Source organism: Piliocolobus tephrosceles, chromosome 10, assembly GCF_002776525.5.
Source record: "Piliocolobus tephrosceles isolate RC106 chromosome 10, ASM277652v3, whole genome shotgun sequence".
NCBI lineage: Eukaryota > Metazoa > Chordata > Mammalia > Primates > Cercopithecidae > Piliocolobus > Piliocolobus tephrosceles.
This window is the reverse complement of record NC_045443.1, coordinates 121821485-121834562: the sequence shown is the minus strand read 5'-3', so window position 1 is coordinate 121834562 and position 13078 is coordinate 121821485. Positions and strand designations below refer to the sequence as shown.

The 13078-nt window shown below is 42.3% G+C and overlaps 1 protein-coding gene across 13 annotated transcripts in view; it reads right to left on the bottom strand.

Moving 5' to 3' along the window:
- The window catches only part of ZNF664 (zinc finger protein 664), a 40516-nt gene that overhangs the window by 19467 nt on the left and 7971 nt on the right, over positions 1–13078 (bottom strand). For 4 of the 13 annotated variants that reach the window (XM_023206167.2, XM_023206169.2, XM_023206134.2 and 1 more), the window contains exon 3: positions 8216–8311. The exons of 3 other annotated variants lie outside the window; for them this stretch is intronic. The gene's annotated coding sequence lies outside the window, so the exon portion shown is untranslated. Of the gene's footprint in view, positions 1–8215; positions 8312–10251; positions 10338–13078 lie in introns of all 13 variants that reach the window. 6 more of the 13 variants (XM_023206174.2, XM_023206151.2, XM_023206160.2 and 3 more) reach the window with 3 other exon arrangements.

Here is a 13078-nt window from a genome sequence, read left to right as displayed (position 1 = left end):
CCCACTTGAAGCAATCTTTTACCCCAAGAAGCAGCAGTTTCTGCCAACAAACTACACTGCAGCAGAAACACTTTGTAATTCAAGTTTCAGCTCTCCCACTTACTAACAGTGTGACCTCAAGCAAGTTATTCAACCCTAAGACTCATTTCCTCAATACCTAGACTTGTATCTCTTAAGGTTGCTTTGAAATTACGTAAGACAATGCACACTTATTATAGTACTTAAGCTCAATACATACTATCGTTCTTCAGTGTACCCACCTGGTAAGCACAGGGAATACGCACTGTTAACTGAAGGATGGCTTAGGAGCCTGGCAACAGGTCAGCCTTCCTGCTGAGCTTTCCTTTCCCTTTCCTAACTGCACTCTAACTTCCTGTTCAGGGATTACGTCTCCCTCCCTAGGCAGCAATAATGGGCCGATAAATTAAGAGTGCTCTTCTATCCTCCCTTGTGAGGGCCAAAATCCCCAGATCTTCCCTCTCGCTACAGTGCCTGGTCTGGTCAGGGGGTAAGAAACAGACCTCAGTTCAGCCAGCCATCCTCTCCAGGTTCTCTGAATTGTGAAGAGTCAAAGATGACATTAAAAATTAGAGTTCATTCACATGTGCTAGTGACAGCACCCAGGACAGACATTTAAGCAGTTCCTACAACTATGACCCTCCAGCGCTACTGGGTTCCTCCACGTCCCCTTCCATTCTACAATTCATTTCTACCTTAAATTAGCCAGAGTCCATTTCTGTTGATTACCAGGCAGCCTTAACTGATAAAGAATTTTAGATAGTTACCACCCATCTCCGCCCACCTCTATTCTCCTTCTCCAAAGCCTGAGTGACTGGGATTAACATTCACATCATGTATTAAGGAACAAATGGAAAGAAAATTGGCTCTGGAAATTTGATTCCCAAAACTGAGCCACGAGGCAGCGTTATCAGCCTCACCTAGGAGCTTGTCAGACATGCAAAACCTCAGCCCCACCTTAGACCTACCAAATCAGAATTGCATTTCAGCAGGATCCCCAGGTCACACAAGTCTGTGAAGCACTGACTCAGAGGCTAAATGTGGTTCTTGGCAAGTGCCTGATGAGCCTCACACTTAATATGAAAATGTTCTTTGTCTGTAAACTACTTTTTTTAAGCCCACTTGACTCACAGCTCTCCCCAGCAGAGGATGGGGCTTAGATGCACAACACCATGATGAAACACACAATGGGCCACAGCTCTATGCTCAACACCTCTCCCTACCACCCTCAGATCACGCTCTGAACTATATGAGCAACAGCTTCTTGTCTGTAAAATGGGCTTGTAATCTCAACCTCCTCAGATTACTGAGTATGCAAATACTACATTTTCATCGCCTCTACCGTAACAGATGTTCCTTGCCCCCTGGTTATGTTTCAGCTGAAACTCTTCCTCAATAAACTAGCTAAGCACCTACTGATCTAGATCCTCCTTCTCAACATGTTCTCACAATTTATAGTACAATTCCTGTTGATTAATGTTCATCTAGGTAGGCGCTCCATGAAGGCTCCAAATGACCAACATGTGGTTATCACGGGTAAAAGTTCTATTCAAAGTGTAAGAGAGACCAATGGATTTTAACATACCAGAGTACGAAAAGTTCATGACTATAGTTTCAGATTGCACGTTGCAACTAACCTGTAAGCATCTACCACTTGTCAAGTTTTGGTGTCATATCACAGATAAAGCCACAATTATCTGAAAAGGCTACTAAAATCCCCTTTCCAACTACATTATCTATGCAAGGCCGGATTTCTTCATCTACTTCAACCAAAACAACATATTGCAAGAGACTGAATATAGAAGCAGATGTCTTTTATTTAAACTCCATACATTTAAAGAGTTGCCAAAATGTAAATATTGCCACTCTTCCTACTAAATGTTTTCTGTTTCAGAAAATAGCTATTTTTCATAAAAATGTCATTTATGTTAGCATGTAATGAGTTTATAATTTTTAAATAAATATCTTCGTAAAATTTTAGTCTTCATTTCTATTATAATAAGTATCAAAGCCTGCAATCCACATAAACTTAAAAGTTCTCTGGAGTCCTTAAAAATGGTTTTTAAAGTGTAAGGAAGGCCAGACACAAAAAGGGGTTGAGAATCCATCTTAAACCCACTTTTTTTGAAGACTGAAAGTATGCAAACTGTAAGATGACCACTTACGTGTAGTCAGTAATTTTCATCATCAAACATTCCTCTTCCAGACATAAGAAAAACACCCCCTGAAAGTCCTCCAAAATAATTCTCGTTTTGTACATGAGAGGACTGAGAGGTAAACACTACAAGAAAGAACTCTCCCAAAGAGATGCTTTATGAAGGATTCAGAATGTATTCCATCTGGCACAATTCACTAAGATATTCTTACAAGACCTTGGTATCCGGCTGGTGGGCCATGCATCTATCTGACACTGTTCTCGCTGACATCATGGGTGCCCCATTCATGTGGAGAAAGTATGTTCCCTCCAGCTTAGTTAGGAACTCCTCTTCCTCAAAAATGATCAGGAAGTCCCAGAAATTAAAGCTATCAAATTCTAATTTGGCAAGTCTCAGCAGATAAAACAACTCCAAGGGAACCTCTGCTTAGCCTTTTTCCACAGGCCTTGGCACACACCCAAAAAATAAATAAAAGGAAAGGCTGTTTAGGTATCAGGACATACATATCGCCAAAGGAACCAGGTTAAGAGGGCATTTGTTCTGTTCAAGGCCACCTCTCTCCATAAGCCTCAGGTATGTGGGAACACAGCAGATGCTGTATCTACCTCCTCATTAGCCTCCACTACACCTTTAGAAAAGTGCAGTCTAAAACACATATAAGTTGGTATAGGAAGACTTACTCAAGTTACAGAGGTCTCGTTCACTTAATCTTTGCTTAACTATTTGCCTTAGAATTACTTAATTATGGCAGTCACTGGTAACTCACTGATTAGGACTGTGGAATGTCAGATGCCTTCTATTTTGCTTCCACCATCATCAATAGTTCTGAAATTGAAGATTCTGGCTGCCCAGGGTAGATGCATATCCCAAAGAGGCCCTTCACATTCCCCACTCTTGAAGAAGCCAGGGCTCTTTTCCCCATTGCAGTGCCTGCATATACCCTGGGCCACCTCAATGATAACAGGTCACAGTGAAGCCCCACCTTGTAGGGTCCTAGACCTCTCTCCTTGGCAATGGGCTTTCAGAGTCTCTGAAAGAGTGTCCTTCTCTGACTTCGTCAAACCCTCTTAAGTGGCCACTAAGGCCTGTAGCTACTCAACTTCTCACACTTCATCTCTTCTGGCTGACAGCACCTCGGAAGGTCCAACTGCCAGGTCTTTTTTCTCAGGTGTGCTTATCACTCACAGAAGTGAACCTGAGTTTCTTTGTCTTTCCGGGCCGACTTCAGTTACTAGAGGCTGGAGGTGGTCAAAACTGAGAGGAGAAGAATTTCACTCAGAGTAGCCCAAGCACACCCGTAATTCCCAGGTCTAAATCTCGGTGGTCAAATCCTCCACAATACAAAGCCCAGCCTCAGAAGATATTCCAGGTTCTGTTGACTCAAAGGCCTGCCAGTTCAGGCACCAATGTATTCTGCTGTAGTCACTGGAGTACAGGCACTTCTGAAAAGTGGAATGACCTCTAAAAGTGGACTCCTCAAAAGAACATTAGTCTCTGCCTATTGGCTGTCATTCATGCAGCATCTTGGAAACACGCCCTGACAGGAATTCAAATGTGTCCTTACCTGTGGCTCAGGTAGCAGCCAGCATTTCCTGAACATGCTGTTAGTAACCACAGCCTCTGTGATAATAGGGACAACTTCCCCAAGGGTTCTGAAGTCAACTTTTGAGTTTCGTCAAAAGAAGTTCTAACTCTGAGCAGGATTCTCCAATTTAGGATATCAGCCAGGGTATACTCCTCTCCTTTCTAGAATGAGGGCAAACTTTAAAATCCGCTCCAGATTGAAAAGAGAGGATTTTACATCACTTCTGATGCCTTCCTGTGCACAGCCCTGCCACCAGCTGGCTAGAAAAGCCTGTGACTCAGCTTGACTCCTGAGCACTAGTAGAGAAACTGACAACAGTCTTTCCAGACACTCCCAGTACCTCGTCTCCACCTTTAGACCATTTTCCTACTTGCTCCCCAGGTGTCTGGGACCCTCGCCTCCTTCTCCTCTTTCCTTACTGCCCCCCCACACTTCCTTATACCCTACACACCAAAGTTCTAGGTTCCCTGATTTCTCTCACAACAGACAAGTTCAATAGCTAATGATTTGGGCTCTGGGTTTTAAAGAGCTACAGGGAAGACATGCTTCATTTTGTCCTGCGGAAATTCGTCTTTGCATGACTTAGCCTAACGACTCCTAATGGAGAAAAGATAAAAGACAAAAGAAGCTGTGTCTGATTTTTCTTTAACAAGAAATTACCACAGACTATGAAATTAGGTCCAGAGAAGGGCAACAGAAGTTATTGAGGGAATGACGCCAAGTTTTCTCCTGAGTCTGAGAAGAAAATCTGAGAAGGCTAAGTGCATGTGTTATCAGGGTGATCAAGGATGACACAGGCATCCATTCTGTAGCTTTCCTTCAGCCAAGTCCTCTCACAAAATGACCTCTGGAATGACATCACTGGGTGTAGGCCTCTGCTCTGCCACCTTCTATCTGACTGTGGCTGATCTGACCAAGCTGCAAATGTATGGATAATAATGTCTACAACACTTTGCTGGGGTAATTAAAGAAGATAATAAACATGAAAGTACCTATCAAGAGTGCCCACAGCATAGCTGAGGCTAAACGAATGTTAGTTTCCTTATTTCCTTTATTTTAATTAGTACATGACACATTCATTCATTTGCCGAGAATGTCATTTCACAGGCAGAGGCTTCCAAACACCTGATGATCTAATCTCCCTGTAATTAGGGTTCTTCCTCCATTCAAGGTGAAGCCCTGCCTTTATTCCTAGGTGTCTGCTGCTCCCTGTTCCTACCCATAACTTTTCCCTTCTTGACCCTCTAGTGACAGGACTGCTTTTTAAAAAATATTACTTTAGCAAGATTTCCCCATGGTTTGCACTCCACTACTTTGTTTTCTGCTCTTCAACTCCATATACAGAAACACCTGAGTAATGGGACACAATGATTAGCTTCAGTTACAGCCCCTACATGAACCCCACATACAAGGCCTAAGTTTATCTTATCTATCTAGTAAACGTGTAACATACACATGCACTAAGAACCGTAATAATTTGGTGGGTAGAACACTGGACTTGCAGCCCAAAAGGCCTAAGGTCAAAATCTTCACCTAATACTAAATAGTTGTCTGGCTGAAGTCACTGATTCTCACCGGCCTGTTTATCCAGCTGTGAAACAGAAGTCCCTGTGAGTCATGGAGAGCTCACTCTCACCCTGCACTCACGCCTCCTCAGGAACAAGGAACACTGATGAAGTAACAGAAAACAATGCAATTTCCTCAGGATACAATTAGGACACCTAGAGAGTCAATGTACAGAAAGAACAACAGAACATGAGAAAACTCACTTTCCTGCATATTCTACATTTTCCCTAACCTTCCCTTTGGCTGACTACTGGATTTGTCTTCCTTAAGGGACCAGCCTTTCACAATCGGCCAGGGGATTCTTTCTGCTCTGAGGTCAGGCAGGAACTAGCTGAAGGGAAGGAACACAAAAGGAAGCACAGAGGCTTAGTTCAGATTAGCTCTAATGCTCGTTTACTAAACTTGCTTCCTCTTTCCACTGTGGTAGTAAGACCTAAAGAGACAAAATTCATGCTCAGGCCCAGAAGAAAGGAAGAACAGACTGGAGAGCTCAAGCCACCCTCAGGAATAGGCATAAGGAACACCTGAAGGTCACAGGAGTCCCAGTTTAGCCAACTAAAAGAAGAAGGAAGACAGGTTGGGCCCTGAAGAACAGGCAAAATGAAAAGTGAGTAATTAGCAAGACTGCCCTCAATGATGCTGGCAGTGGGAGTTGCCACAGTAGTTAGGGGGTCGAAAGTTAGGGATTTGTAATTCTGACTATATTTGTACACATTTTTAAAAACTGTGGTAAAAAACACATAACATAAAACCTACCATCTTAACTATTTTAAGTGCACAGTTCAGCAGTGTTACATATATACACACACTGTTGTGAAACAGATCTTCAGAGCTTTTTCAACTTGCAACACAAACTCTGTCCCCATTCAACAACAACTCCCCTTTTCCCTCTCCCCCAGCCCCAGTAATCACCATTCTACTTTTTTGACTCCATGAATGTGACTATTCTCAAGTACCTCAAGAGTCTGGCTATTTTTATACCTGGGTCACAATTCATAACATGTATGGTCTGGCAAACCAAAGCAAGCAGGGGAGAGAGATTTTGGAGTAGGCTCACTCAGGAAGCACAAAGTGCAAGAGCAGGTGACCTCTTACAGCCAAAAATCAACAGAGATGATGAGAATCCTAAGAATAGATAGGATTTGGTCATTAGAATTCAGTATCTGCATGGATGGATAGAAATTTATTGCCACTTCACTCTCAGAAAGGGCCAGGGAATGGTCACAACAAATGATGCAGAACTCTGGCCTTCAGGCTTTTGATCTTGTAGGACTGGCACTGGAGGCTGATCCAGTGCTACTCTAAAAAATGTAGGTTATTAATGGCTAATACCAAATCTGGCCAATGGGCTCAGCAAACACCCCTAACTTCTAGGTACCCTAGAAGGAAATGTACACAGGACTGAACTGAAAGTACACAACACTTTATTATTAGCTGGGCCTGTGAATCCAATTCCCAATGCAGCACTCCATAACGTAGGCTGGATCACAGAGAGAACTCCTTTTCCCTACATTAGTGGCAATCTTAAACTGAGACCAAAGCACATACGGGTATGAAAAGGAATTCATATAGTATTAGACATGACTCTTTGGTCTTATCACACATAGTAAAGACTGGCTGAGGTTACCCAACTCAGCACAAGAGAGAATGCAGCCAGAAAGAGACAGAGAAGAGAGAACATTTGCCAATATGCCAGGGTCCACTTGCCCCCACTTCTAAATAGGTCAGTCACCTGGAAACCAATCCAGTACATGGGAAAAGAGAGAAAAGGAAGAGGTGGTCAGGACCTTTCTGTTGAGGGGCAGCCCCAGCCTTTCCACTCTAGCCACAGACAGCCAAGAAAAAGAAAAGATATCACACATCCACATAGGCTTAGCCTTCTAACGACACACAGTCACTAGACCCACTAGGACAGAGGCCAACAAAATGTCCTTTACCTCCCACAGTCAATCCTCTTTGTTGCATGGGAAAGTGAAGTCTGGGAAAGCAGAATCCCAGGGCCTGAGCAACCAGCCTCTGGCAGCAGGAGAAATGACAAGAAGCTCATTCCCCCAGAAGCCAGCAGCTATCAAGACAAAGGCTTTCCTTTCTCTTGCTGTCCAGCTATGCATGGAAATAACATACAATTTCATCATGTCTGTGAATCACAGAGATCTAGACTGTATGTTCAACTGGAGTATTCTGGATTTCAGCAACGACCAAATAAAGATAAACAAATATCTGTCCTATATATCTTGTATTCTTGAGCTGAGCTAAAGGAGGAGGAAAAAAAATCTTTAAAAAAGAACTAATCCAAAGAGAAAACAAAGAAAAAAAATAGTTGTGTTGGGAACACAATGACACTCAGAATCAAGTCTGCACAGATCGATGTGAAACCATAATCCTCAAGTAAGAAGATTTTCAGGAACTTATATTTAAGGAAAAAGCTACTCTTCAGGCGTTGGGGAAAAAAACACCAGAAATGTAGAGAGCAAACGAGCTATTAAAAAGTTTTGATAGCTCGGTGAGGATAGGAACAACAGAAGAAGACAAAGAGTGGCATGAGATCTAGAATCCATGTAAGGCCTCCAAGATGGCAGAGGAAAATGGGACAAGTGAAACAAAGTTTTAATAACCAATAGTTCCCATGGAAATAAGAAAATGAAGATTCTGAGGAGATGGACAAAAATGTTTCTGATATCTTCAGAGTAAGGAAGGTGGTCCAAGATCTGAGGAATTCAATGCCAGATAAAGACGAGAGGTCAGGAAGAGTGTGAGACATGGAGAGCTGCTTCCTTATTAAGCCCCAAAGGGCACATGCTCAGAAAAAATTCTAGAGACAGCTTTGGCTTAAAATACTCAAGGGGGATTCTCCATCCAGGACAAATGGTGAAACAAAGGGAAAACTTACCACAATGACAGGATCAAAACCCCCAAGACATTCCAGAAGAACAGGCAGAGGCAGGGCCCACAGTGGCTGAAGGGCTACAAAGGCCTTAGGATCCTGCTGGATGGGAAAAATGCAGAGAGAAAAATGGGTTTATTTATAGAGAATTTAGGATCACAAAATGTTTTCATAAACTAGCTACTATAAATGTGGGGTACCAGCTCAGAAGATAGGACAGACCCATTTACATCTGGGATTTATAGAAATACATGGGATTCAAGGCATGGAGGTCCAAAGAAGGGATGAGCAAATCAGAGAAACCACAGAAAGGAAAATCCAGGCACTCTGTACAACTTCCCTCCAAGATATAGGTATCCCAGTATCACAACTAGCCTCTTGATGGGAACCTGATCCAAAACGAGTTTAAGGTTCATAGGTATAAGATAACTGACTCAGACTGGCTAAAATGCCAGGGAGTAAACAATCAATAGTGTTTTTTCACGGATTTTCCAGTCTCTCAGGGTGCTGAAGAAGCACAAACTGGAGTCAGACTGGGCGAGTTCATGTCCTGGTCCTACTGCATACCTGCTATGGAAGCTTCACCTAAGAGGTTAAGAATGAGTTAATGGAGATAATAAAAGCCCCTGATCTTATAAGGTAATTTAAGGATTAAATCAATTAATCCATGAGAAGTACTTAAAACACTGCCTGGCAAATTTTAAGGGTTCAACAAAGCTATCATTATCATTATTTTATTTATTCCATCTACTACCTCCCCCCTTCTGCTATATAATTATTCAGAGAAGTTTGGGTATAGATCTCAAGATCTAGCTTTAAGTTTGGGGAACTTCACTTTCCCTTGGGAGTTATGATATATTAAGGAACTTAGGTTCATACTGCTGCCGTATCTACATGTGGATGAGACATTTACATGTTTTTCTAGCTGTTGTCAATCTGGGGACAGTGCTGAATTACAGTATTCATCTATGGCTCCCCAGAGCTTTAGGGAAAAGGATTACATGAAAGGAATGTGGTTAGAATGATCCAACTTGCTAATAACTATCCAAAGTTGCTGTATCATTTTCAGCAGAAATCACTAACATTAGAAATAGAGTCCTGTAGACTATGCTGAGTGGCCCTGCACTGTCAGAGACTGAATAAAACAGGAAGAAAATGGAAAAGTGAAAATACTTTAAACACATTTAGCTATTTTAGTTTCTCTGTGGGAATAAAGGTTCAACTTAGAATGAAAGCTGTTAACAGGGTAATATTTTAAAGGGCTGGAATACATTTGGAGGAATTTCAAATGGTCTTGATATTGGGTCAGGTTTCTTCATTACTGAACTATACATGCCAATCATGGTGCCTGCTAGCCTACAAATCCTACTAATGGGAACTGCTTCAGCTTTAAGGGTAGGCCCAGGCAGCCATGGGCCACATGACCACTTCTGAGACCAAGTGCAGATATCTGACCCAAGAGCTTAATTCTGACATATGATGTGGCTTGGAACAACAATGAAAGCAAAACAAAATCTGATTCCCCCTCTCTCAGGAATCTAAGCAATACCGAGAGAATGAGGTTATCAGCTGTGAGAGATGAAGCTGAGAGGTTATGATCCGCAAAATGACTGCAGAGGTCATGAGATTACAGCAAACCAAAGTCATGAGGAAGTAGAATCTATAAGCAAGGAGGAGCTAAAAGGTTAGAAGACATATAGGGGAGGGAAAAACAAGCCAGATGGCAGCAAGAGGAGAAAGACACAAAGAAATGAGCGACGCTGTGAGAGACCCCACTGTCCATGGGAAGACTGTGGCTTGTCTCTGGACAGCCTGAGTTCCTCACGGGTCTGATCCACATGCATCCTCTAATATAGCCCCTTGTACAGAAAGTGGTCTGAATGAACCTCTGTTCTTTCCAACAAAAAATCCCTAACTAAAACACTTCCTTCAACTCCTCCTTAAGATGAAGTTTTCCCAGGAGGTGCCTCAGTGCCACAAACAAACAGATTCCGGGCAAGTCCACCCCCTCCCGTGCCCCCGCCAGACATGCCTAGACATACCCAATGTCCACTTCCCAGCAGAACAGGGATGTCTTATCTCTAGGCATATAGGCACAGTCCCTAAGGCTCATGAGCATCTCGAGGACCTATGTAAATGTTTGAGATATGAAAAAAAACATTACTGGATGCAAAACATGCAAAGAAAATTGCAAAATTAAAGTTAATAAATGTTAAATGTCTACAGCCAATCAAAGCTTAACGCACATGGTTTTGTACAAGCTAATTTTATGTGGGACATGGGTGATTTAATGTTTGATATGCCACAGTAAAGGCCTCCAAAGGTTAAAATGGCTTAAGGCCTTCACAGGTCTTCACACCAGTCCCATAGCAGTGGACGTGTATGGGCCTAACCTGGAACCTGCCATTCCAACCCCTTGGATAAGTGTATGCTTAAGCAGTATACCTGGCCACTCAAACTGGGCACTCAGTCTAAAGTGAGAGGTCAAATTCCACCTCCCAGATTTCAACACAGTTATTTGACCACTTCTGATATTAGGAATCTGTTATCTTTTCTTAATGAAATATTTTAAATAAGTGAAGCCAAATAATTTCTATTAGCCATACTACTAGTTTTACCAAGTATTTTTACATGTCATTTATGAGAACAAATGGTCTCACAGATCTAAAGGATTTAACATTTGACATGTGTCAGAACAGTAAATCAAAAATCAGTCACATTTACTCTCTCCCGCAAGAACTCCCTCAAATGTCATGAAGAGACCTAGACATTTTCTTCCTTTTGGTCAGATTTTCAATCTGAGAAGAGCAGGAAGTGGCACAAAAGTTACACGAAACTTAGATCTTATATTCTGAGACGACGGTGTTAAAAGCAAAAAAGCAAATATAATCCTTTCTAGAGTCACTGTTGATTACAGCTCTAATTTCATAGGCACAGATAAGCGACATGTGTTCTCTGGAGCCATCCCCTGACTAAGACCAATTCACTCTTCTCACTTTCACCGCTGAGCTCCTCCACAGCATCTACAATACCTTCTGTGTACGCTTCCTACACACCATTCTGCACCCCAACTCCCACTACAAACTGCTCTCAAAGTCAAATCTTGGGCTGTTCCTCCTGCCTCATCCTGACTCCTAGTCTACCGTCTCCTCGGCTCCCAGTTCCCTGCACATTCTCACTTTTCCTCTGGCTTTGCTGAGTGTGTCTGCCATCTCTGATGCCTATGCCTAAATATAGGAGTCCTCCATACAGTATGCCCTGTCTCCATTTTTTAGCTCAACTACCTGCTTGACTGCAGTGATGACCATTTCCATGATGATGATACCCACAGTTTCTTATCAGTCTTTTCTTCTTACCTGTATCTCCAACTGCCTACTAGAATTATTTTCCCATCATCCCACGATAAACTGAAAATCACTACTTTGATAAACTCAAAGTCCCCAAAAAAGGCAACTGCTTCCCTCAACAAATCTCCTGGGCAAAGAACTTTGAAACCAACTCTCTCCTCCTCCCCGGCCCCCACACCCCTTTCAACTGTTTTCTTTCTGTGTTTGTTTCTTCCCTTCAGCATTTAAACACAATGCAGAAGTCTCCCCCAACCTTAAGGAAAAACAGCATTTAATCCTAGGCCTTCTCTAGCTGCCCTGTCTCCCTGGCCCCACCCTCCATTTCCCCATCCAGACCTCTTAAAGAGTGATTTTTCCGGATTTCTATTGCTTCACTTCCCATTCATGTCTCAATCCAATACCACACCACTGAGGTTCCTCTCACTGTTGGCCTTCTCTTGGCCAATCAAAGGGCGCTTTTTATTCTTTATCTGGACATTACTGGCCACACTCCCTTGGCTCCTTCTGTGACCCTACAGCCTCTATGTTCTACACTCACTGCATAAACCTGGTATTTTCAGTTGGCGGGGCAAGCTCCTATGAACACTAGTATATTCCCGTGGGTTCCATCTCCTCTCTCCTCTGCTCCTAACATCCATACCAGTTTCAACCATCTGGCCCTCTGGTTCTCAACTCTGGCTATGAAAGAAAGCTCTTGCTAGGAGTCCACGTTTCAACTGTTCACAAGGCCTCCAGAGGGCACTCAAACACCTGCTCAGAAACCTTCTTGGCTCTTCACACTAAGGTCTTAGGACTTGAAATCAATGTCACAATGGGTTACTACCTCTAGTTGCCAAGCATCATGAAAATGCATGCTTCGTGCAGGTTCTCTGATTCTGTGAGTCTGGAGGCTTACCACAAGGTCCTAGTCCTATCACAATGTAAATTAATAGTATTAAAAGTAATTTATTGAATATCGGTTAACTGAGAAACTTGACATGTTTTCTAGCCAACGCCGAGTACTTTGAATCAATGAAATATTCTTAAACCCCCATCAGGCTCAACCCTAAACATATTTCAACTACACATCCAAAAGTGATTTTGAAAGCCAGAGGGACATACGGAATTTACTCTGCAGAAGGAAAATGGTTCCAATTATTTCTATGAACTGCTGTATTGTTAACCTAAGTGGCAGAGTTCATCATCTTTGGGACAGGGGTCCACTCTGGCTACAGACTTCCTCACAAGCTCTGTCACAGTATCATAGAACGCACTGCAAAATAAGATATGGAAAAAAGCTATGATTATTTTATGAACTTTCAGGGGCATGAAAAATAAATGAGTTCTAGAATAGCTTTACTGAATTTCTTATAATGTATCAGGTGACACAAGAGACACTGTGTATTCCAGAGTTAGAATAAAGGTGTAGAAATGTTTTAGTGTTAAAAAGCAATACAAATTATATGTTTTAATTACATTTTGAATGCTTCTGCTACATCTCCAAAATTAAATTGCATTAAAAAAAATTCTCGCCAGGCGTGGT